The sequence below is a fragment of the Thermobia domestica genome, chromosome 2 (genome assembly GCF_964235325.1).
Source record: "Thermobia domestica chromosome 2, izTheDome1.hap1.1, whole genome shotgun sequence".
NCBI classification, from domain to species: Eukaryota; Metazoa; Arthropoda; class Insecta; order Zygentoma; family Lepismatidae; genus Thermobia; species Thermobia domestica.
The window spans coordinates 184,812,770-184,840,044 of NC_137455.1; the positions used below are offsets into that span (position 1 = coordinate 184,812,770).

Sequence of the window (27,275 nt, forward strand, 5' to 3'; positions counted from 1 at the left end):
AGGCCTATTTCTCTTCTAGCGGTTTTGTTGGTTGGAAAATGCTTGGTAAAACGGCCAATTACCACACAGGGTATACACTGGCAATTGGTAAATCATTTACTTCGGTCTCTCTGTATTCGTTTATGACATTTGTGGGCGTTCTAGTTGGACTCTACTTTCATATTGTGGAATGCTCCTCATATCACGCCTTAACACTGTAAGCAAGTTTGCTAATTATACTAAAAATACTCCATGGTAAATTATATACTATTAATTTCCATGCTGCAATTATCATAGCCTTCCACTTTGGTCTAGTGGCTAGCGCGTAGGCCTTTGATGCACATGATTACAGGTTCGATTCCTGTAGTAAAGCATTAAAAGTTGAAGAAGTATTACAGTGATCCGAGTACCACCTTTAACGTAGGTCCACGTTCCATATAGAGTTTGTGCAGAAAAGGGATGCTAAACTTCAATTTTCCAACAATATCATGCAAAATAAATAAACAAACGAAAAGGTTTAACAAAATGAGTTTCTCGGTTACGGAAAAGATTCGTCTTTTATCGATTTTAGCAAATTTTTCTTCTATGGTGAATTCTTCAAATGGTGAATTAGAAAGATAAAAGCAATAGTGATTGGAACTAAGACGTCTTTATGAAATATAGAAGTAGGAGCTCAGAAAGTAGAACAGGTTTTTGGTACCTGGATAGTACATTAGTTAAAACTTAAAGTGAACATTAAATAAAACTAAGGATAGAAATGGAGAAAGAATATTTAAGAGAAAGGAAAGTCTATTTTATGGGTCTTTGAATAAAGAGTTGTGAAAATGACTAATAAACTCTTTCATTTGGAGTATTGTATTTTGTCGTGCAGAAACATGGACACTACGCAAAAGTGACGTACAAAGGACTAGAAGCTTTCAAAATGTAGGTGTGGAGAAGAATGGAGAAAATTAGCTGGGTTGAATGAGAAAGGTTAGAAATAGTAGGGAGAAAATAACAATTCTAATAATAAACGGGAAACATCTCAGTTTGTGTGCCATGCCAATCTTAACCCCTTTCCGCATGATGTTTTTCTTTTAGCGAAAAAAATAATCAGTATTGAAAATCCTCATATGGGAACTTGAAAAATGAATTAAAACTTGAATTTTAGATTTTTTACTTAATTCCGACGAGAAGTAAGTAGGCCTACATGCCATATATGGCTCACTATGCAGTAATGTAAACTTTCCTAAAAGTGTGCAGGGAACACAATTCTAAGGGTACACTTGTAAATCAATTTCGAAGAATATTTTGTGGATTATATTTCGAGGTACAGACTGAGTAACCAAACATCAACGTCACTACTGTCGCCTAAGTCTGGAGCTGCAGAGAAACAACATTACTTTGGGCCCTAGTAAATATTTCGAAAACATAACTGAAACCTGAAATTCTACTCAGAACAAATGCTTTATAACCCCATTCATGAGATTTCTTTGCGTTATATTGTGTTATCGATGATCTATACTTCATAGAAGTGATTTGCCCATCCACTGCCAAGAAGTCTTCTTTGGAGACTTCTCTCAGATGTTCTTGTATCTGTTCAAGAAAAGGCCTAATCTTATGAAGTATGCCGTGGGCAAGTTCTCCTGCAGGAATAAAAGTTGAATTGGCATTGAAGTGAATACATTGTTGGATCTCTTCAAACCGATCACAACTCATCACCTGATTTACCGCATCATGAACAAGCCTTCCGTTCGAGTAATGTCTAGTAGCTGCGAGTTGAATAATTGACATGTAGAAAACCACACAATAAGCCGTTCAAGTTTATTTGTAGTCATTTGTTAGCCGAAAATGAGTTGAATATAGCTTTGACTGTTCAACTGCGTAATGAGGAATCTCATCAATGAAAAAGTATTTGAAATATTCAATAGGCGTTTATTGCTGTTTTAGTTCTTCAAGTAAGTCCTGAGGTCCTTGAAATTTTACATCTTCTTGGGACTTCTCCATGTTTCTAGGTCTCCGTTTGATGTTTTCAAATCGCTCGATGACGTAGACCTCCTATCCTGAGAATTATTTATGAGACAGAGGGACATCATCAATATCTGAATTCATTGCATCATCAGAATTGGGTATGACGATCTTCTCAGGGGAAGGAGCAACAGAATCTTCATCCAAGTTCGATAACAAAATATTGGTATTTCTTGGATTTAGTACTAATTCATTTTCGGATAAATCTGATAATTCACTGTCTACACCATTTGGAAGTTCTCTAACAGCTACGTCCATCATAAAAGAAAAAGCCCTGGATCAATTGCTGTAACAGAATTGCAGAACGACTATAGTAGTTGTCACTTCCGCACTTCAAGAACATAAAAGTACCTGTAAATGCATGGTGTGACATATATGGCACATGCGTTTTTTCCACATTCTTCCAATACGAACATACAAAATGAAGATCGTATATTTGGAAACACATCTCAAAGTACTTATCTTGAATGTAATATTTTTTGTTTGAAAAAGTGCGCACAATGTTTTGCCCCAAAAATATTTTCACTGATAAAAATCCACTGCTTCACAAAAAAAAAAAAAAAAAAAAAAAACGCATGTCAACGTTTCCCCGCCTAATACAACCCATAAAGAACATGCCAGATGACACCAAAATCTCTTATTCATACACGTCAATATCTCACACAGCAAACGAAATAGTCATTTGGCGCTTTTGATAAATTATACAAAAGCTAAAGTGAAAAACATGGGATGTGCCATTTATGGCACAGCATGCGGTAAGGGGTTAATAATAAAATAATGCTAATAGATGTCGCTACCCACGCTATGGCTTGCCTATGTAATATAAATAATTATATACATTTGATATGGAGTTTGGAGTGGTTGGTGGGCAAACTAAAAAATAAATGAATACACCCTATGTAACAACTATCACCCAAGGAAAAGAAAGAACTAACCCGAAGTACGGAAGAGATTGAGTAAGGGAGGGAGGAGATGGTAGGATATGGTCAGATTCGATCTCAAAACGTTTAAGATTCCTGATTCTAATGGTAGATTATATATAACTAGCTCTATGGCCTATGGAACCCTGAGGTTCAATGCCGCGTTCACAAAAGCTCTCCACTGACTTCCATCCTTAGTCAACTGGATCCAATTTCTACTTTGTATTTCTATTTCTGCGAGACCCATCCTAATATTGTCCTCCTATCTACGCCTAGGTCTTCCTAATGCTCGTATTCAGGTTGGTCTTCTAGTTAAGACTTTGAAAGCGTTCCTACTTTATTCCGTTCTGGCTACGCGACCTGCCTACCTGAGCCTCCTAGATTTGATTAAGCTAACAATGTTTGGTAAACCGTATAAATTATGTAGTTCCTCGTTATGAAGTTTCCGCCATTCCGTTCCTTTTGGATCTGAGTACTCGTCTCAGTATCTTGTTCTCAAATACTTTCAGTCTATGTTTTCATTAGTCTGTGGATGGTGGTTCTCATCAGCGTAAAGGAAGTCAGGCATACACAATCCAAAAGTGCATATTCCATCAATTGTCAATAGGTGTAGAGGGTATTCCCTACAGAGTGTAATTCTCAGATATGTTTTCAATAGAGTTTTCAGATATACCCTGATTTCAAGAAGGGTCCAAAATAGGTAGGAGGTAAACCTTGACAACAATGGACATCCAATGTTTCGGAGGGAAGGCGGAAGTGTTAGGAACCAGCAGCTTCATGTTTCTTTGTGTTCGCAATAACGTATGATGATATGTATTTCATCACGGCATATTTCACGTTTTCTTCACTTATAAGCGTGAAAGAAAACATCGCAGTATGCGTTTTCCCGAATACGAGAGATTGTGCTGCTGACGATGCTTAGCACTTCCGACATCGTGCCAAAGGATTCTGTGTTCACTGCTATCAAGGCTTATCGTTTGCCTACTTTGGACCAATCATAAAGTCAGAGCATATCTCAAAATTCGGTTGATGGCATGTCTGGGAATTTCACACTGCACACAGAGAAAAATCCGTTCTCCGGACAGCGGTATATTGTGCAAATATACGGAACCCTGTTGCTTACTATAGAAATCAGTACGGAGCATACGTTATCCTATGCTACATAGGCACTGCCCTACATCATGCCGTTGCAGGATGTCTGACATCTAACAGTTTTCCGTATATCACATGCATATACTTATGTTACCTTTGCCATCTATATGTTATATACGTCCATTTGTATGTGAGATCCTGACCGCCTAGGCCTACATTGTTTCATACGGAAAGTACGTATAGATGGAACACTTATACAGAAAATATTATAAAACATGAGTTTTCAGTTATACGTCTGCTGTATGTTAAGTCCAAAACTACAGGAATTACGAATGCAACCTATCTTTTTAAGTACGCCACCTACGTACATCTTTTTTCTCAGTGCAGGGAATAATCTGTATATCCATAGAACATTAATGAAATATGCATTTTTGGATTGTGTATGTGTAACTTCCTTTAAGCTGCTAAGGACCACCATCTACAGTCTCTCGAATTCGAAATAGGGCTTCTTGAAATTTGGCTTTTTCGCGATTTTGGACAGCCCTAGCTCTGAAACTATGCACTTTTTGCCATATGTCCATATGAACTTTTTCTCTTATTTTGATGCGAGGAATCACCTCTTAAAGTTTGTCGGTATAGTTCATTAACACCCTGTACACAGTGCTTGTCAAAAGTTCCGGAACGGTTAAATATCTGGGTTAGAATGCGTTTTTCTGAAAATTTAAAAGATACAAAAGTTGTAGGATATCAATAGAACTATCGGAAGCCCGTTCCTTTCAAAGTTTGTACAGCCCTGTGTGGGCCCCACGGGACCCATCTCTGATTTTTGAAATGAGAGCCACCATTTTTATTCCAAATTCGATATCTACGAAACAAACTGAATCAGAATATGTACTGCTGTAAGCTAGTCCCAGGCCCTACAGCCTACAGTTTTCACTGAAAATTGTTCTGCACGAAAATATGTAAACTTACTGTCGTGCTCAGTTCTGTTGGGTTTTGGACGATGGGTACCAAAGTGCTTAAAAGTGGTTAATGATGAAAAGTCCCAGATTTTGAATTTGCTAAATGGAATCCCGCGAAACGTACTGGCAAGTAAATTCGTACGTCATTAAAGTAGATACTACATGGTTGGTACAGGACACCAGTCTTAAAACATTTCTAAAAACTTGCCTGTAAAATGCGAAAGAACCATAGCTTTCTGGACATTTTCAGTAACTTGGCTAATAAAATGCAGCCATCATTTAGTTTTCAGGAATACTGGGAGAAAGAGAAAAGAATACGGCAACCTTGAATAAGGTTTGAACTTGAGTTGATAAATTACAAGTCGAGAGTCCTATTGATTTCATTAGATTTCCAAACAGAGAATTTCAGATCCAAATAGTATTGAAGCTCGGAAGTGCGTTGTCTGAACTCCGAGAACATAAACTGCATTAAGCACCGACTTAAGTCACATTTTAATCGTATTTGCAAATGTTATCTAGAGATCGAATTTATCATTCACTGAAAATATTTCCAAATTCTGTAAAAATAATGCCAGGAAAGTATTTCCGATGCTAGGAAAGTATTATAGTACAGTATGTACTTATATGTAGGGCTCCACACGTACGAAGTGAATATGGGGTATTGCCCACTGGGGTTGTCACAAATGAATTCGACGCCGCAAAATGCGGTTATATCTAACAATGGCAGAATGAGTTGCTATGCAAGCCTATGTAGGAAGAAATTCTGAGGGGGATCAACAACATTGTTCCTGTAAAATGCACCTCATATCCTTTTGGCTGTGTCTACATGCAGCCTGTTATGTACTGTACAAGATGTCACTACAGAGACAGGGACCTTTGCTTTTTTGATATCTCCAGTACAAAACATCAAGCGGAGATAGATCAGGAGACATAGGTGACCATTCTATGGACTTACTCTATCACGATAACGTCTCATCATCAGAATAGCAACTCCTTCTCTTTCGGCTGAATTCATTGTGCCTAACAGAGTGCAATTGAAGAAACTATTCAGAGGTGAAGATACCAATAATTATGTAAATACACACTTGAATTCTTCTAAACCTTTATTCTTAATCTGTGCCTATCTGCACTGTATTTTCTTTACCAATCATACATCACAATTACACTAATCTTGTTTTAATACATCAATTTTGCAGAACATATTTATGACCTATAACACACATACACTTTGTTGGTACAGGAGCACCTACTTGCAAAATAACCGTTCGGTTCCCTGGAGCCCATAGGGTCTAGACATTTTCATTTTCCTACCAGCCCAACAATCCTGTTGATTTTCCTGCAACTTTCGTAACTCAAGTTTTCAGAAAAACGCGTACTAAACGAGATATTTAGCCGTTCCGGAACTTTTCACACTACTTCCTGTAGAGCCTGGTACCCACATCCTATATCTTTGACCTGTACACATGATGATTTAGTTTGTTCTGTAGATACCGAATTTGGAACAAAAAATGGAGCTCTCGTTTGAAAAATCATAGTATGATCCCGTAGAGCCCAAACAGGGCCGCACATAGTTTGACAGGCACGGGCTTCCGATAGGTCTGTTGATATCCTGCAACTTTTGTAGCTTTCAAATTTTCAGAAACATTTTAATATATAACATTAAGTTTCAATTCTTTGAATATTACTAAAGAAAAAACAATATCAATTATTAGTCAATTAGTAACAACATTAATATATTAATTAGAATTTTTGTTACAATTTTCAAATTAAAATTCCAGTTTCACAAATCTATCAATGAATTGCTAAAGAAACAAATTTTCTTTCATTGCAAAACTAACTAGAAACCCCAGTAGATGGAAAAATGAAAAGCAAAAACAGAATAGACAGAACATGTCTTACACTGAATAGACTCTAGTTTATTTGGAGATTCATTACGTACTCATAAATATTGTAAATAAAATTGTGAGTGGTGTAGAGTAAATTACATATAGAGATCGTGAGGAAGGACAAATGATGATGACTCAAGAGTTCAGCTAATCTTAAATTTTTCTTTCAGCTGATGTAAATTTTAGAGACCAGTTTATCTAAATTTAGTTACTAACCGTACCACTTAGTTTCGTACATAGAAAAAAATAACAATTTTTGAAAACATGACTTACTTCCGTGCTATAGAGTATCAAAATCGTAACGGAGATCACTAAAATCAGCTTTTCTTTTGTTCATATCAAGTGTGACTTTCACAAAGGAACTGTCACCTATTCATCTGTATTATTATTTCTAGAAAACATTTGAATAATTCTGATTCATTCAATGTTGATTCGTCGAAAACAGAGGAGGTAGAGTCAATGAGAAACATTGAATATTTCAGGCGGTCAGTTCACTAGAAAAACTCGGCTAGTTACACCAAAAAGATTCACAATCCACTAGCCAATACACTAAAAATTTCTCCACCAAAAAGCCATACATAACCACCAAATTTGGTGGGAAAACCAGTAAATTGACTACAACGAGTTTCTTGTTGCTTCTTGTATTTAATCAAGTAGTATATCAGTTGTGTAAAATTTGAAATAGCTATAAGTGTGTGCAGGGCCGGCCCTAGGGAGTTTGCCGCCCCATTTCTCCATAAAGAACAAATCTTAAAAGCCACGATTTTAAGTATGCTACCATATTATGAACAACAAAGGGCAGGATAAGTGTACTCGCACTTAGAAGGGCCTAAACACTACAAATATGACCTCGTGTCTGGTTTCTTTCTTAATTAACAATCTATTATGTTAGTGAAAAATAAACACACCTGCAGAGGAAAGATGGTAATATATATATATATATATATATATATATATATATATATATATATATATATATATATATATATATATATATTAAATAGAATTCAATTTCGATCTTCAATCTCAATATATCAGTTTATAATTCCAGTGCAACTAGCTCTTTTATCTCTGTTTCTTGATTTTCCTACTACATCCATTAATTTTTTTTTAAAAAAAATCTTATATCCACCGTCAATGATAAGGAACTTGTTCCTGATAAAGACAAGACTAGCTTTCATATCAAAACTGTGGTAGTTAAGCAGGCCGATAGCCAGCCCAAAAATGTAGGGGGGCTCGGTAGAATTTAGGATTGGGCCCGATTCAACCATATTATAGTTCATCACCATATTATAGTTCATTTGCAAGCCTACTGTGAAAATTTTAGGGGGGACAGTAAAAATTTAGGGGGGCTGGACCCCCTGGATAGGGCCTGTAGTTAAGTAATGGAACAGATGTTCACTACTGTTTGAGAACTGAGTTCTTGTATTTGAGAATAATCAAGCAATTCATGCTGGAATTTGTTTGATCATTTGCTTCAGCACTGTCCATGTGACCTTAAGTTGATGCGACCTAAACATGATTTAAGATTGTAGTATTCAAATAGAAGGTCAACTTAGTAAATTTTACTACCATAATTATGAAGTCTGTTACCAATATATATATATACACAGACTATTCCATAATTCGTGTAATTTTCTACAGCACTATGAGAAGATGAAGTTTTCACACTATTAATCTAAAATTTGGCACTCTTATTGAGAAATATCTGAATTTTTCGAATTTCTAAAGGAAATAAGGGAAAATTGCTGTTTAGTTCCCCTTTTAGGGATGTAAACACCAAAGTTCATTTTCCTTATGGGAGATTCAATGTTAAATTTTGGAAGCAGTTTTCTCCAATGATTATTCGTAAAGATTTGGGGGGGAAATGACTTGTATTTGTTACAAAATGCAAAAACACTAATTCACAAAGCTACTAAAGCCGTCTGAAACATTAATTTGGGAACGCCCCCCTCTTGGGGGGCAAGGGGCGTAAAAAGGTGGTGGGTGATGTTTTACCAAAATCCTAAACTTTATTTTCGGAATGCCAGTAAGCGTCAGATTAATCACGAATGTCACAGAATTAGTGCTCCAATGCTCCTTACATTTAAGAGTGACTGATAATACGGTTACAGCCCCCTTTCAAAAATAAAAAGAATCACCATAAATATCCTTAGTAGGGACATGCGAGAAGAAGGTATTTTTTGTCAATTAATGTGAAATTTGGCGTCATTGTAGCAAGAGTATGCATTTTTCAAATCTGGAATGTTATTTTGGTAATGCACCGCCTTAGGGGAGCACAGGGGGCAGAGCGTTTATGATGGATCTTTATAAAAATTCAAAATTTTGTTCCGGAAATGCCAGAGAGCGTCAAATTTTTCACAACTGTCACAGAATTAATATTCTAATGCTCCTGGCATGTGCCAGTAACTTATATGGGGCTACAGCTTCCTTTCAAAAATAAAAAAAATCACAATAAATATCCTTAGTAGGTGCATAAGAGGAGGTCTTTTTTTTCAATTAATGTGATATTTGGCGTCGTTGTAGCAAAAAGGTATGCGTTTTTCACATCTGGTATGTTATTTTGGTAACCATCGCATTAGGGGGGCACAGGGGATGAAGTATCAGATGATGGATCTTTATAAAAATTCCAAATTTTGTTTCAGAAATGCCAGTGAGCGCTATATTATTCACAAATGTCACAGAATTAATATTCCAATGCTTCTTGCATGGTCAGTGACTTATATGGGGCTACAGCTCTCTTAAATATATATATATCCTTATTATGAACATACGAGAAGAAGGTACTTTTTGTTAATTAATGTGAAATTTTGCGCCATTGTAGCAAAAAGTATGTTTTTATGAAATCTGGAATGTTATTTTGATAACGCACCGCCTTAAGGGGGCACAGGAGGCGAAGCATAATTTGATGGATCTTTATAAAAATTTCAAATTTTATTTTGGAAATTCCAGGGAGCGTTAGATTAATCACAAATGATACAAAATTAATATTCCGATGCTCCTTGCATTACCAGTGACTGATATTGGGCTACAGTCACCCTTCCAATATTCATATAATTTACGATAAATATCCTTAGCAGGGACGCACGGGAAGAAGGTAAATATGCTTTACAATTAATGTGGAATTTGTCATTAGAAGAAGAATGTTTTGATTTTTAGAAGAATGTTTTGATTTTTTTTAAATCTCAAATCTAGTGTAATGAATATCGTCTGTCAGTGTACCAGATTGAGGATATAGCTTCGTTGTTTTGGCATCACTGGAATATAATCAAAGAATTTTGCGTTTTTAAAAACCAAATTGGTCTCTTCTTATAACATAAAATCATACATACAAGTCATCTATATATTTTCTGCACACTTAAGCAAACCAGCTCGAAAGGGAACACAAAATGACAATGGAAAATGCCGCGTGTACCGCGAACGAAAAAATCTTAATAGGTAATTTTTTAAAAATTAAAAGTCTAACAGGTGACCTTTAAGTTTTATTATTTTCTTTATTTATAAAACAAAGCGTATCTTTTTCCTACTTCTTACACAATAACTGTATGATCCCTCTTTCTACGCAGTAGCTTACTCGTATACTGCATATGTAAGCACGTCAGGAAGTCTTATACTATGGACACATGGTAGTAGTAAAAACAAATGTCTCGCGAGGAGTAAGGATCAAGTTGAGTAAGGCTATACCATAAACTCAAGAAAACATATTATTCTTTTGTTTAAACAAACTTTTTTTTTTGGCTCAATTGTCATTAACTAAATTGTTTAAAGATTTCATTAATCTAAGTGTAAGGCAGATAAAATTAACTTACTTTTATTCAGCATGCCCTCGTGAACGAGCAAGACATGAATTAATGTGATTTATAAAGCCACTGTGAACACCTTCTCCAACATTTCTGGAGTGATCATCTCTACGCTCTGGACAATTCTTTGTTTTAAGTCATCTCCATTGTTACATGATTTTTGATAGAATTTGTTTTAGGAATCTCCACAAGAAAAAAATTGCATGGAGCAAGATCTGGACTACTTGGTGGCCATTCAACATTTCACCCCATAGAAATATATCATTCCCCAAACTTCTCTTTTAAAAGATTTATAGTCGTAGTCGTATAAGAAGGTGGTGTGGATACTTATTGTGTTTTTCAAAGTGATTGTGAGACCAGAAAGGGAAGTTGTAGTCCCACATGGAAGTAACTTTTGAGCGTAAATTCTGCGATTTTAGTGATTATTTTTACGCTCACACCAATAACACAAATAACGAAAACTGAATTTTTTTTTTTGTCGCTACTGTTGCCCAATAAGAAGGAATGGCCGTAATAAAATTCCAGACACATGCACTATCATAGATACAAGCGAAAGAGTGTTACTGTATTTTCTAACTAAAAATGCAAATTTACCGCAAGATTCTTACAAAGAATTAGAGGAAACTGCTTTCCACATTTCACATTGACACTAACATTAGACAAAAGAAATTCTGAGTCCACGCCCCTACAAGATATCCGCACATGGGTATTACCTTATTGTCAATTAAGAATTCTTTCTAAACAAACATCTTTTTCTAAAATATTGCCAAATTTCACATTAATTATATAAAAAAAACTGCTTCTGCCAGTAGGTCTTTGCGTAAGAACAATCATATTGAATTTATGAGTTTTTCAAAGAAAGCTGTAGTCCCATATTAGTCACTGGTGCATAAAAGTAGTACGGAGCATTCATTCTGTGCCTCTTGCAACTAATTTGACACTCACGAGCACTCTCAAAATAAAATTTGGAATTTTTATCAGCCCTCCCCCTATGACCCCAAATTACCCTCCGTGCCCTGTGCCTCCTATTACCAAAATAATATTCCAGATTTTTACTATCATAACGCCAAATTTCACATTAATTGACAAAATATAGCTTCTTCGGTACGTCCCTGCTAAGGATATTTATCGTGAATTTATAATGTAATTTTTCTAAGGGGGGCTGTAGCTCAATATCAGTCACAGGCATATGCAAGGAATATCGGAATATTAATTTTGTATTATTTGTGATCAATCTGACACACTGAATTTTGAAAATAAAATTTGCAATTTTTATAAAGATCCACTAAATTATGCTTCACCCCCTGTACCCCCCGCAAGGCGGTACATTACAAAAATAATATTCCAGATTTGATAAACGCATAACTTTTTGCTAACCCGACGCTAAGTTTCACAATAATTGAGAAAAAATTCATTCTTCCGTATGTCTATACTAAGGATATTTATGGTGATTAAAAAAAAAAAAAATTGAAAGGGGGCTATAGCCCGATATAAGTCACTGACCATGCAAGAAGCATTGGAATATTAATTCTGTAACAGTTGTGAATAATCTGACGCTCACTGGCATTTCCGAAACAAAATTTGGAATTTTTATACAGATCCATCATTTGCTGCTTCGCCTCCTGTGTCCCCCTAAGGCGACGGTAAACAAAATAACATTCCAGATGTGAAAAACGCATACCTTTTTGCTATAACGACGCCAAATATCACATTAATTGAAAAAAAATCTCTTATGCCCCTACTAAGGTTATTTATGGTGATTTTTTTATTTTTGAAAGGGGGCTGTAGCCCCATATAAGTCACTGGCACATGCAAGGAGCATTAGAATATTAATTCTGTGACAGTTGTGAAAAATCGGACGCTCACTGACATTTCCGGAACAAAATTTTGAATTTTTATAAAGATCCATCATATCCGCTCCACCCCCTGTGCCCCTCTAAGGCGGTGCGTTACCAAAATAACATTCCACATTTGAAAAATGCATATTCTTTTGCTACAATGACGCCAAATTTCACATTAATTGACAAAAAATACCTTCTTCTCGCTTGTCCCTACTAAGAATATTTATGGTGATTCTTTTTATTTTTGAAAGGGGGCTGTAACCCTATTATCAGTCACTCTTAAATGTAAGGAGCATTGGAGCATTAATTCTGTGACATTCGTGATTAATCTGACGCTTACTGGCATTCCGAAAATAAAGTTTAGGATTTTGGTAAAACATCACCCACCACCTTTTTACGCCCCTTGCCGCCCAAGAGGGGGGCGTTCCCAAATTAATGTTTCAGACGGCTTTAGTAGCTTTGTGAATGAGTGTTTTTGCATTTTGTAACAAATACAAGTCATTTTCCCCCCAAATCTTTACGAATAATCATTGGAGAAAACTGCTTCCAAAATTTAACATTGAATCTCCCATAAGGAAAATGAACTTTGGTGTTTACATCCCTAAAAGGGGAACTAAACAGCAATTTTCCCTTATTTCCTTTAGAAATTCGAAAAATTCAGATATTTCTCAATAAGAGTGCCAAATTTTAGATTAATAGTGTGAAAACTTCATCTTCTCATAGTGCTGTAGAAAATTACACGAACTATGGAATAGTCTGTATATATATATATATATATATATATATATATATATATATATGACTGATTTTGCCGCCTCGGGAAATGCACGTGTTGCATATGGTAGAGGCGGCCCTGTGTGTGTGATCGGTTTGTTATATCTAACCACAGTAACAAAGTTACAAATTTCCATCACAGTAAAATAATATTAAATTTGCCCTCCATTTAATAGTTGCAATAAGCAAGACAAAAGAAACTGTAGTTCATTTCGATAAGAATGTAAACAAGAAACTATTTCATACTATAATTTGAGTTAATTGTTGTCATCTCAAAATGATAGTACAGTCAATTTATTATTATTATTACAAAACTAAAGTGTTGTGAATCACCGATGTTCTACGTAAATTGATTACCAAAACCATCCTGTATCGCTACATGGAAAATCGTAAGGATTAAATAATACAATTTTCTACATAGATTACTAATTTAACAATACAAGAACATCATATAAGAAAAAAATATATATGTCTGTTGAAAACTCACTTAAAATGTTCAGGAGGATTATCCAGAGCATCACATGCATGTTCATACACGACTTGATTCCGGCTTTCGTTAGGGCAAAATATTTTTTAAAGACTATTATAAATATGTGATGCTATCCACAATATCCGAGATTTTTTTTTTTTTTTTTTACCGGACAAACCAGTAGCAGTATGACATTCCGCCGCTAGATGTCTCGAGGTACCGGTACATGTATTAGCTACTGCTCCACAACGTTGCATCATCTTTGGCGCATTCATTCAGTTGTGAGTTGTAGTTGTGCGTGTGAGGACGTGTTTCAGTGCTTCTGCGATTTGTCAAATGGCTGACGTTGAACAACTGATTTGCATCAAGTTCTGTGTCAAGTTAAAGAAAACTGCAGCCGAAACCCACCACATGCTGAAAGAGCATTTGGTGAGAGTGCACTGAGGCAAGCTAGAACATTTGAGTGGTTTAAGCGTATCAATGAAGACCGCGAATCTGTGGAAGATTACAAAAATCCTGGTCGACCGTCAACATGCACAACACCGGAAATGATCATGAAAGTGCGTGATTTTATTTCCGAAAACAGAAGGCAGACAATTTATGATGTTCATAGCAAACTTCGACTGTCGTACGGTACACGTCAACGAATTCTATCTGATGAACTGAACATGAGACGAATTGCAGCGAAGTTTGTCCCTCGCTTTCTCAGAATCGACTTTAGGATCCAGACGTGCACAGAGCTGCAACAACGAGTTCGAGAGTGTACAAACTTCTTATCCAGAGTCATTACAAGTTATAAATCTAGTTATGACGCGGAAACGAAGCAGCAATCATTACAATGGCAGACTCCATCCTTTCCCAGATTCGCCGCAGCATCAAGTCAATGCTGATAATTCTTTCGACATTCGAGGAATTGCGCATAAGTAGTTTGTTCTACCTGGTGAGAATGTCAACGGGAAGTATTACTGCGAGGGTTTGAAGAGACTGTGGGAAGATGTTCGGTGCAAACGGCCAGAGCTGCGCATACGAAAGACTGGTTGCTGCTCCATGACAACGCGTCCGCACACACTTCGCTTGTTGTGAAGGAATTCCTGGCCAGAAACAATATAGCAACGGTCCGCACCATCCCTATTCCGCTGACACAGCCCCGTGCGACTTCTGCCTGTTCCCTAAGATGAAACTAGCGTTGAAAGCAACGTTTTGACTCCTTTGAAGATATGTAAGCAGAATCGCAACAGGTCCCGAACACCCTTCACCCTGCGGCCTTCCAGGAGTGCTTCCAAAAGTAGGATAGGAATAACGCTGGGATCGTTGCATACATGCCGGATGAGACTACTTTGAAGATGACAGATGACATTAGGACTTAAGTATAGATTCCTGAGTTTTACAACGACATTCTCTGATATTTTGGGTATCACCTTGTGCACTTGAATATGTTCTGAGGCAAATCATTACTTCTTGCCAAGAGCCTGGCACGGTAAAGTATTAAAAGTTCAAGCGACATTTCATATGTTCTAAACGACTGTGCAGAAATTAGGTGGTGGCAATGTTACTAAGTCAATTTAATCTCTTTATAAGAGAATTCTTTGCAAAACATTTAACATGCATCTGAGACAGAGGCGTCATTTCAGACTTCGCTTTGGGGGGGGGGGGCAAGAGCACCACCGATATAAGACTCATGTTAGTAGACAATCAATTAAAGTATATATATTCCTCAAACTCTTGGGGGGCAATTGCCCCCTCCTTCCCTCCCTAAATGACAGACCTGATCTGAGATAAGTGTAGTGAAATGGTATAAAATTTTGGGTGATATCTCATGTTATGGGGAATACAATTGTAAAATCGCGGGAAGAAGTTTTGTATTTGATTTTGCAATGGGATTGTAAAAGTAATAAAAAGATATCTGGATGTTACACATTAAATATATAATAAAATAGAAGTACGAAATAGAAAGTGTACTCAGTACCACATCATACTCAATAACAAAGACATGTTGAAATGAAGTACTGTCAAGGCAGTGTGCAAAGTGATAATGCAAGTGATAAAGCTTTGCGACACACAATGCATATGTTTTATGTCATATGAAGTGTTTTTCCAGTATCCTCATTCATATATATACCCATCGTCGGTGACGCGCCTGCTCCCTACGAATGCAACCTCTCGCACCCGCTCGAGCCCTCCTGCCTGACTCGGTTAGAAAGCATTAGTGCCTTTAATGGCCACCTAGCATAGGTTATTCGTGCTTATTGCACTGTAATTCTTATACCATACATCCACATACTATATTTAAACTCAGCCCTCGTGGAGTCAATCTGTACCTATTAATGAAGCTCCTATTTTAAGAAACACTTTCTAAGGTAGTAAGAGTACATATGATACTAAAAGAAATTCATTTTTTAAGAATATAAGTGTTCTCCCATTGAACGATTAGCACGCAAGAAAGAAAATTTTTCGTATGCGTTTTGTGATTTTTAGGGCCTTATGCAGAGTCGTTCTGACGTGTGATTAGTGCCATTTTAAAATTTCGACTAACATATGTTTCCTGCAGTAGTCAGGCTCAGTGTGCGAAATCATCTCATTCAAAGTGAGGGGCAGGGACGTGCCGTGGAAAATCAGCACCCGGGGCGAGAGTATATGATGGCGCCCCCATACATATATTCCAAGCAATTTTTCCGATCTTTTTTCCTTTTTTCTCCCGAATTTTTCGCCCCCCTTACTTCGGCGTCCGGGACCGTCTCCCCGCTCGCCCCGCCCACGGCTCGGCTCTGGTGAGGGGGAAGTTCTTTTAAACGTAATATCTGTACACAAAATCGTAACCTGTCAGAAAGAAAAGAAGCTAACCTAAGCTTACAGCTTGTCGCAAAACACACTCATTTCCAATTATGCTATTCTGCATTGAATAAAACTTGAACAATGCAAGAAAAGTATACTCTAAACTAAAACGTTGTGCTTTATTTTATTGAAGTTCAATGTGTTCTACAAGCTTGAATTAATAAACAATCAAAAATAGAAATAAGGGCATTGTTCTAACTGGTGACCTACCAGGCTAGGTTATTATCTAGTATTACACCATGGGCGGAGTTATGGGGGCATTGTCCCCATCCCCAACTTTTTGACAAAAAATAAAAATGTCACCTATAAGATGGCCACCTACGAAGATCTCCGAGACCAACCAAAGGTCTGCCCCCCAGCAGACAATTCCTAGCTCCGCCTATGCGTTACACCTAAAAATGATTGTCCATTTAAGTATTTAATTTTATTTTTGTTCAAATATAAATACGTATCTATTGGATCATGTCCTTCATTAATATAACCACAAGTTAAAAGAATACTGGTTAGATTAGAGCTCGGTAGGTTACTAGTTAGAACACCGAAATGAGAAACTGTATATAAAAAAAAAATAATAATTACAGCCATCCGTTAAATCTGACAAACACGAGACTACCGGTAACCTGCTAGTACTCTGTATAGAAACAAATTATGTTCATACCGGTACTCATCTTCATTGTCCTGTATAGTGGTATATTTACTGTCTGCCATATGATGCCCCTCCTTAACCAAATACTGTGCCACAATTAATGTATTCCACAAATTTAAGGGTGGTCCACTCATTTTAACTGTCATTAAGGCTTCTAATGCAATTATTGTTAATCGATTTCTTTCATAGCTTTTCAAGTCATGGGCAACACTGAAACGCTCACGCTCACACTCTGTACTCGACAGTGAAACTGATTTTATTTTCCGCAACAGCAGTTTAAATACGGGAAGATCATGTCGTACTATTTCGAGTTGAATCGTCAAGGTCTTAAACGGTTGTTCATAAAGTTTGGTAGTGGAAACATGCCAGATATTTCTATGTCCATGTTATTGCTGAACAACTTGGAGAACGAAAGTCAGTCGCACTTCGCGGTTTCCACGCTTTCAGTGGATGCGAGTGTTTCGTTTGTTTTCGGGCGTGGAAAACCAACCATGTGGAAGCGATGGAATTCATTTCCTGAAGTATTGGAAGCATTTGAGTTTCTGTCATTTCCTCAAGATACAATCACAGACAATGCATTTGATCTACTCCAACGATATACCGTGCTCTGCTATGCTCAGACGAGTGACTTAATGAATGTAAACGAAACTCGAAAGCAACTATTTACTTCCTTCAACAGAACGATGTTCAACATTCCCCCAACAGCTGATGCTTTGAAGCAGCATATTTTAAGGGCACTTTACCAAAGTGGTCACATATGGATTAATTAAGTGCAGCTACAAGAAAGGATGCCAGCAAAATACAAGTGCAAAAAGAAAGGATTGTTTTATACGCTTATGTGCAAAAATTGTGCGGAAGCTTGCTCCTAAAGTGACTTGACGCTTTGAAACTTCTGTTATTCACTTTTTAAAGAAAAGTCTCATATAATACAATTTCTAATAATAATATTTCAAAATAGTATTCTACGAAGGGTTGTACACCGTTCATTGCAACTGTAGACAAATAAGTATAGCATGCGACTAAACGAGCAAATGTATTAAACATGTACTAAGTTTAAATTCTTAAGTCTTTCATTATCTTTAATTTGACGCAAGATGGCGGTTTCTAGGGTAGTTCTGTGAGAAGATATTATTATTTAAGTAAAAGTCTGTGCCTTCACGTGGACGCCATATTTATTTCCAAGATGGCGGCGAAACAAGCACGATTTTTGAATATCTCCATATCTTAAAATGTTTCCCATGCCTTACTCTACAAGTGTGCCAAGTTTCATAATTGTTTCACTAAATGCAGTTTTCCTTTGATTTCCCGGGTTAAGCCGCCTTACTAATAGGCCGATTGATGAATAGAAAGAAACTGTGAACTTGCTTTTAGACAACGTACCCCAGCAATGCTGAGGTTTCACAGATCCGGGCAGCTATTTCGTGTTCTGAGCACGGAGAATTCCATACGGACGTGTTAAGACATTTAGGCATTGAAATAACAGAGGTCCATTGAATCAATAGTGTGTAAATCCAAGGGTGCCCATTATGGGAGACAAGGTGGGGTGTTTGCCCCCCTAGAGGAAATTGTACTTCGGAATATCGAAAATCCAACATAATTTTTAGAATAGTTACACCAAAATTTGAAACTATATTTGAAATATCGCTTATACTTGCCCCTCCTGGAAACCACAACATGGGCGCCCTTGTGTACATCTATAGTTTGCATAGTTTGAATAATAGTACTTCAAGCGGGTAACGGAACTTGTTGAAGCGGGGAGTATGTTGAATTTAGCTGTAAATTGGGACCCGTTATAGACCAATATTTTATTGAAGAGTTAACACAATATTCACATAGTCTTATGGAATCCATTATAGACCAATATTTTATTGAAGAGTTAAACACGATATTCACATAGTCTTATTTTGGTCAATTGGAAATACAAGATGAGTATTAGGATTGTAAACAGCTATTTGTAAAGAATGGTAAATCATTATAATGATTGTTTCATCAAAACATGTCACGTAAAGTATTAAATCATTACTGTTTACATTTTGTGCTTATTCACAATTGAAATATTGAGTTTTGCTAGCAATTATTGTTCCTGACACGTTTGAAATAGTTATTAATGGTATAAAAACTGTTTAGCATTAGCATAGCGCAAATATGATAGGCCCTATATTCTTCCATTTATATGACATATTCTTGAACCAATATGGCGGCTTGTAAATAGTTTTGGATATATCAAAAATATGTATTGTATATTATAATGTACTTACGTAAAACAGATTTTTCGTTTCTCAATAATGAACTATTTTATTAATCTTAAATTTCACAAACCGAAAAATACAGCTCTTATAGTGTCTCTTAATGCCAGTTAATTCTAGACGCTACATAGGATTTTTCTTATAAGATAAAATCAATTATATATGAATGATTAAGTTGGAAATGAATCTACGTAAAAATAAAGTTTTAATACTCTAAATATAGTTAAATCGTACTTACTTAGAAATCCAAATATTATTACAATATTTGACATAAATTTTACTAGCTCTCTGCCAAGTGATGTTACTTTGTCAGAAGTTTACTAAGGACAAATACAGAACAATGTTTGCACAGTAGATATTCCTTAGATACTATGTCTGGCGTTCTGGTTTGCAGCAAAATAATCATTTTGCTCCTCTGAGGTAAAATAACTCAGTGATAACAAATTCTTTTTACTACTAACGCAGATTATGTATAAAAGTACCAATAATCAGAGGTACTATCCTATTTTAGGACACATTAATGAAATATTATCTTCTTTTAATACGGTATATGCTTTTACTGCTTTAGAAAGTGTTTAAGGGTGCAGATTAAGTTTAGGAGGGCTGAATACAAAACACGAACCAAACTAAAAACATAAACGAACTTGCTCTAAGTGGCCAATAAAATGTACAGGGCAAGATCGCACTTGCTACTCTATGCTATTGCGCGTGGAGTGCATGCGTGAGGAGCAGGTGCGTCAGTGACAGTGAGTATATTCATAAATGAGGATAGTGGGAAAACCCTTCATGACATAAAAACACATGCCTTGGTCGGGTACAGCATTGCAACTTTTCTATGATCACATTGTACACTGCATTCACATAGCACTTCACTTCACCACGTCTTTCTTACGGAGTACTACGTGATAAAGTGCATACTTTTCATTTCATATTTCTACCTTATTATACATATGAGAGGCAAGATCCCGATATATTTTGATTGCATTGTGAAATCAAGTAACAAGTTTTTTCCGAAGATTTTACAAATGTATGTCCCCTTAAAATAGAATAGCACCAAATTTGATACAACGGATAAAACATTTTTAATGGGTAAACTTTGAACAACTTGTTAAAATTAATTAGTACATTAAATTAATAATATATGTGTTGGATGTATTAAAAATATTAGGCTATGTCATTTTCACACGCAGCCACTGATTGTGAAGCATTGCTTTAAGTTGGATCTTTCATACGGGGCAACTGCAGTTGCTTCTACTAAAACAGTTGCCGCCTCTGTCTGCTCTAGTGCAACCGTTTCAAGCAACTACCAGTATCCGCCATTTGTGAAGAAGCATTGTGTTAAATGGAATCTTTCGAACGGGGACACTGCATTTGCAGCCACCGCATAAAGTTTCCAATGCATCTTTTGTTTGGATTTCCGATCAGAGACGAAAAATGCACAATTATTTATCACTTAAAAGTGATATATATCGATACTTTTTTACATGCCCATCGTGTACCTAAAGTAGAGTGGGGCAAAAGGCCGCACTCAATGTTTAGCATGCTATTGCTGCTATACCAAAAACGATATTAAGATGATCGATATCAGTCAACAAACATTATTCTTTTGCCTATAATATAGACAGGATAGATATTATTATAGATATTATTAAAGACAGGAGACGGCAATAGAGTAACAAACTGAGTGTGTGACTTTTACCCCATATAGGAGGGCAAAAGTTCTTCAGTAAAGGGGTGAAAGGACGCATACACAAGAGAAAAAGTTACGTTGATTGTGTTTCTATTTGAATTAAAAAATAAAAATTTTAACGCTTAGAATATAGAGGTATGCGCTATTGTTTTTTCTACAAAGGTATAATTCTGAAACTATAAATTTTCGAAAACAACACATTACATACTGTGACCATTAATTTCTTAATGTCTCGTACCGGTACTTACAAACTTAAGGAGCTTATTTTCAAAAGGAAAGTGTTCCACTTTAGGCACTCAATGCATATCTAGAAACCTTTGACAAATAAACCAGAAAACAGCAGCATGCTCATTCAGTGGCCAACGAGGAAATGCTCCCTTTTGAAAATAAGGTCTTACTTTCAAATTAAGACTGAGAATTTTAGATATTTCGAATTACCAATACACTCTAATACAAATCACACACAAAAGTACTCTCTCCTTCATAAAAGGCACATTTTTCGTGCCACCACTTGTTGCATTTGGTACACTGTATCGAATCTTCATTGGGAGGATCTTTGTGAACCACTTCACAAGAAGAACTCTTATATAACTACACGACCTCCTTTTCTAGAAACACTATCTTCTTTCCTAGAAGCGCTCCTAGTGGTTACTTTTCTTGACAATAGATTTTTTTCGCTGCATCTGAATGTTTACTTTTTACCTTCCAGATTCTCAAGAAAATTCTTATTTGGGGTTTATGTTAAAATTTGGGACTTCATACCCTTCCTCTTCCTTTTCCTTGGTTCCGTTGTTTCCGGTAATGGTAAGATGTCTACTACGGACACAGTTTTGAATCCAGAAAAAGTTGATGGTACAGGGATGTCGTCTGTTACAATTTCATGATGGGCAACTGGAGAATCAGGCACAATTGCACTGGCCCCTTCAGTTAAATATTCTTGATCCTTTTCATTTACGTTTTCTTCTTCAGCCTCTTCCTCCTCAGAAGTATCCAAACTCTGCTTTGCGATGGAAGACGGAAGGAAGTTCTCATCTGTGAAAATATGTCTATTAAGTGGAACACGCGCACAGAGTTTCAAACCTCTAATAGCTTTTCCCATTGTCGCAGTTTTCAGATAAGCAAGACCAAATAGTTCAGCAATATTTTGTTAAGCAACACTTCATCTGGGATTATTCACTAACCACTAACCGGGATTAAGTCCGCGTAGGCATTCTTAAAAGGCTTAAAGTAACACACATTGAACGGTTGTAATTTATGGCTACCATGCGTTGATAGTAACAATAGTTGAACATTGTTATTCCTATAGACCAGAACAACGTCAAAACTGATGTCAGATGAATGAGTGTCCAATTTTAGTAACACTGGGCCTTATGCAGACTCCTTTTGATGACTGATTAACGCCATACTAGGAGATTGACTAATGAAAGGGTATCAACATTGTATTCAGAGACTCTGATTAGGACGTGATATTTGACGAATTAATCACAAGTGACTAATTAATCTAGAGCAGAGGCTAATCATTTACTCACGGTTTAGTGTGAGACACTACAGTTCGTATTTCGTATTTCATGTATTTTCATTTTTACAGACTACGCATGCTCTCATCTAATTTTTCCGTGTCGCCACATTTATTTTTCTCAACCGATGCATTGTATTATATTAGTTAATTATACCCAAATCAACGTTTTAGTTGTACTCAAATTAGACTCTGAATACCAAAAAGTACACCTTACTTAGTAAGGAGTTTGTAGGACACTAACAAGTCTGTGATTAAACACCGATTAACGAATTCTCTCTGAATCCCGCCCACTACGTTTTCTTCAGTTGGACTGACGTTCTCACCAAAATGATTCAATAAAGAACGGGATATGGTACAATTACTGTAACTTGTGTTCAACCCAAACATCACTGATTCTAGAGGAGCTCCATGTAAGAGAGAGGTATTTTGACGCTTTGTGGCAAATATTAAAGCAAGGGGTACATAGTTACCACTAGCAGAAAAACAACATATAGCTGTTAGTGATTTTCCTCGATTTCCATGAGCCTCATAAGCATGCATAATGCCCCTGTATAAGCTGCAGTAATTAGTACAATATACACGAGGCTCTGCACAACGTTCTATTTGGTTCATATTCGTAAAATGCCAATTTACATGCAATACCTTGCAAACAGTATAGTATACGGTAAAACTCACTACATCAGAATTCTCAAGAAAATTGTACATGAATTTGATGTATCACTTACACCTATTCCCATTTGAAAAACCCAAAGTTGAATCCAATATGGCGGATCCAAGATGACGGCCGAGAAGCAGTACTTGATCCACTTTGTTTTGCATATGCCCACATCCATGTCCAGTTACATCTAAAGAAACTAAAAGCGATTTTGTGTCCGAGCGTACCTTGTCAGATCCATCATTTTTTAATATGTGCCTTTAATTTCTTCATTTAAGAATAGGAATGCCATTAAGGTTGCGTATTTTAGAATTTTAGCTGCTGTAATATTAAAAGTAACTTCGTCAGTAAATATTTCTCTAGGTACCAAAGTTAGGGCGACCATACGTCCCGTTTTGACCAGGACAGTCCCGTCTTAGGAGCGTGTCCCAGCCGTCCCGTCAGTAGATGGAGAAAAGTAGTATTCGTCCCGTTTTATGCAAGTGAAAGAAGTAAATAACAAATCCAGTACCTTTACTTCTTGAAAGGTTTTAATAATTAATAATAACAAAGAGGTAAGAATTGAACTGTAATTCTCTACATCAAATATGATCTATAGTTCGCAGTGCTGCTCGAAAGTCAGCAGAGGTTTTAGGAGTTCCTTGTTTGCTGAACAAACTTCAATGTGTCTTTCCTTTTTCATAAGTATCGAATTACTTGACCCCGTTCTGTAACAAAGAGAGAGAGAAGAAGAAGGGGAGCTCTGACGTCAGGGCGCTGATAAGAACAAAGTTAGGCCTAAAAGTTCGGGGTTGCAAATTCAGCAGCAGTAGCAATTCTAACCACATTCTTTTTACTTCTAGCCGTTTTATAGCCAGTTTTCATATTCATTTTTACGTCTCTAAAAATTTCATTGTAAGTGAATTGTATGTAGGTAGAGGAAATTTAAACGCGATTTTTTAGAGGCTAGCCTGAAGGACTAGCTGCCTTTCAGAGGGTTACGCCCTCTTTTAGGAACGAAATTGGCGGTTAACAATATAATGAGTATGTTGGATGGGCTAAGTGATTTTAATCTTTATTAGCAGTAACATTTAAATAAATAATTTTGAAGGTGGAGACTTAAGGAATATATATTCTTAACATTAGGTGCAGGTATAAACACAAAGGAGAAAAGAATACGGTATATTTTAAACAAATAAATTATAACAAAATGATAGCAGGCTCAGGTATAGCATTCATGATCTGTACAAGTATAGCTATGAGCATGAGAGATGTGGTGAGGTGCATTCACAGGACAATACATGGGTGATGTTAATTAGATAAATGAGGTTATCTTCAGCCTAGGGGCTACTCTAGGCAATGATGAAGACGAATGAGGCCCATGTTAGTAAATTATGATAATCACTGTGCTGGAAATGATGGATGAATGAGAGGAAGATGTTCATGAATGACATAATCTGTGATGATAAGTAAGTCGGGATCTAACGGTGGTAGAGTGTAGTGATATAGTGTGAAGAGAAGCGAAAGTGGAGGATGATAATAACTGTGAGGTGTTGGGTGAAGTGCTAAATATCGCATTGTATCCTATAGTAAAAGATGTCGTGTTTCGAAGCGTTTGGTGATGAATGTTAGCCGCTGCTTTTCAAGGTAATATTGTAAAGTCGGAAAAGTGATTTTGCGGTATACATCCTGTGTAGGACTAGGCAGCTTAATGCGGAACGCTGTACGGAAAGCATGGCGTTCTAGAATTAAAAGTTTATTGTAGAACTTAGGTGGGGCAGCTATCCAAGCAGGAAATCCGTATGTAAGGACAGATCGTAAGAAAACCTTGTAGGTATTGAGGATGGTGTGCGCTTTAAGGCCCCAGGTGGTACCAGTCAATCGTTTCAGGAGATTGAGTCTATTATAAGCTTTAATGGTAATGGTTTTCAGGTGTTGCGACCAAGTAAGGTGGTGATCATAGGTAATTCCCAGATATGTGACAGTGTTATTGATTTGAATAGGCACCCCATCAACATACAGAGAGAGATTGCGTGGGTTTCGGCGGACTTTGGAAGTTCTTCTAGGTGGTAAGAATATGATTGCTTGTGTTTTGGCTGCGTTAATAGTAAGCCGCCACTGAAAGCACCAGGTGTAAAAGCGATCGATAGCTGTTTGTAAGAGATTGTTAAGCTGCTGGATAGTTGTTCCAAGTGCGAGAAGCGCCGTGTCATCCGCATATTGGAAAAGATGGACCTTATCTGGCAGTCGGGGCATATCAGCTACATACAACAGATATAGTAAAGGAGACAGGGCTGACCCTTGTGGTACTCCAGAGAACAGAAAGATAGGATGTGACAAACTGCCTCGTACTGAGATATAGGTGATACGATTTGTAATGAAATGGTAAATAAGACGAATGTAGGAGATAGAAAGCTGAAATTGCAGAAGTTTGTATATGAGCCCATGGTGCCAGACTTTATCGAATGCTTTCTCCAAATAAATAATACTAAGCAGGAAGGATTGGCTGAATTATAGTGCTGAGTAATGAGGGTTGTGAGTCGAAGTAGTTGATCATTGATAGAGAAAGCTGGTCGAAAACCTGCTTGTGTGATTGGAAGTAGGCCGTGATCTGAGATGAAGATGTGTAGTCGTTTAACCAAGATACGTTCCAGGATCTTACTGAATGTGGAAGTGAGTTGAATAGGCCTATAGGATGCAACATTCTGGGGAGGTTTATGTGGTTTAGGAAACATTAGCGTCTTTGATGTTTTCCAAGCTAAAGGAAAGAAGCCAGTGCGCAATATGAATGTATAGATATTCGCAAGAAGAAGTAATAGTGAGAAAGGATATTCCTTGATGTGTCGATACGTCACGTTATCTAGGCCAAGTGCAGTATTTCTTTTATTATGGAGAACTTGAGATATTTCGTGAGTGGTGATTGGGGCGGACATAGCAGTATTAGGGGGTAAAATATGAGTAGTATGTGGCTGCAGTTGTGGTGATGAAATATTGAGCCTGTCTGCGGGATGAGGTGCTTTCTCAATTGGCGGTGTGAAAATTTCTTGGAGGTGATCTGCAAAAGCATTCGCCATATCGCTATCGGGTACTAACAGGTGTGTCACCCAATAAAATTGGATAGGGTGTAGTAGAGAACTTGCCACACAGTGATTGAAGCGAGCCCAGAATTTAGTAGGATGCGATGTTTCAGACAGAGTGTTGCATGTCTTCACCCAGCACCGGAGCTTATAAGCTTTGATGTAATTGTGCACTGTACGTTGTAGTTGTTTGTGATGTCGGAGTGCTTCTGGGTTGCGAGTGTGGATATAGTCTCGATAGAGCTGACGGGAACGTTTGATCATGGAGAGATATTGTGGCGGAAGTTTAGGCTGATATGGAACGCATTGTGTTGTTGGAATATACAAGTTGCTGGCTTCCTGAATTGCGGATGTAATGCGATCGACAGTCTGGTATAAATCGTCACTTGTGGCGGGTTCTGTTAGATCACTGGTAAGATCTGAAATATGCGAACGATATTGATCCCATTTAGCTTTATCGTAGCGCAAACTGACTCGAACTGGGAAAGAGGAACGTGGTGTAGCTGAGTATGGTTTGTAGACAAGCTTGATGGGTGCATGATCACTACCAAGAAGATCAAGAATTTCTATAGTGCAATGTGAAACAAGATTTGAAGAGGCAATGACTATGTCAGGTTTGGTGTTTGAGATTGGGCGTGTAGCTTGTGGAAGATCTAGAATTATCCTTGTAGTGTGGGTCATTATGAAGTTAATGAAATTTGTCCGGTCACCATTGCTGCGGCTGTGCATATTGAAATCGGCCATAATGATGTATCTATTGAAAGTATTGGAAATATATTGAACGAACTGCTGAGGCAAAGAATGATTAGGTCTGATATATACAGTTGCTAAGGCGATGACAATATTTTTGAAATAAACTGTGGCAAGGAGATGTTCGGGAAGAGCTGTTGCCGTATACTGA

At 37.0% G+C, this 27,275-nt stretch overlaps 1 protein-coding gene across 1 annotated transcript in view; it reads right to left on the bottom strand.

Moving 5' to 3' along the window:
- LOC145678157 (maternal protein exuperantia-like) overlaps positions 1-19,821 on the bottom strand; it is a 107,239-nt gene extending 87,418 nt beyond the window's left edge. Inside the window, exon 1 of the mRNA XM_081748244.1 lies at positions 19,693-19,821. The gene's annotated coding sequence lies outside the window, so the exon portion shown is untranslated. The remainder of the gene's footprint in view (positions 1-19,692) is intronic.
- Positions 19,822-27,275: the final 7,454 nt, after the last annotated feature.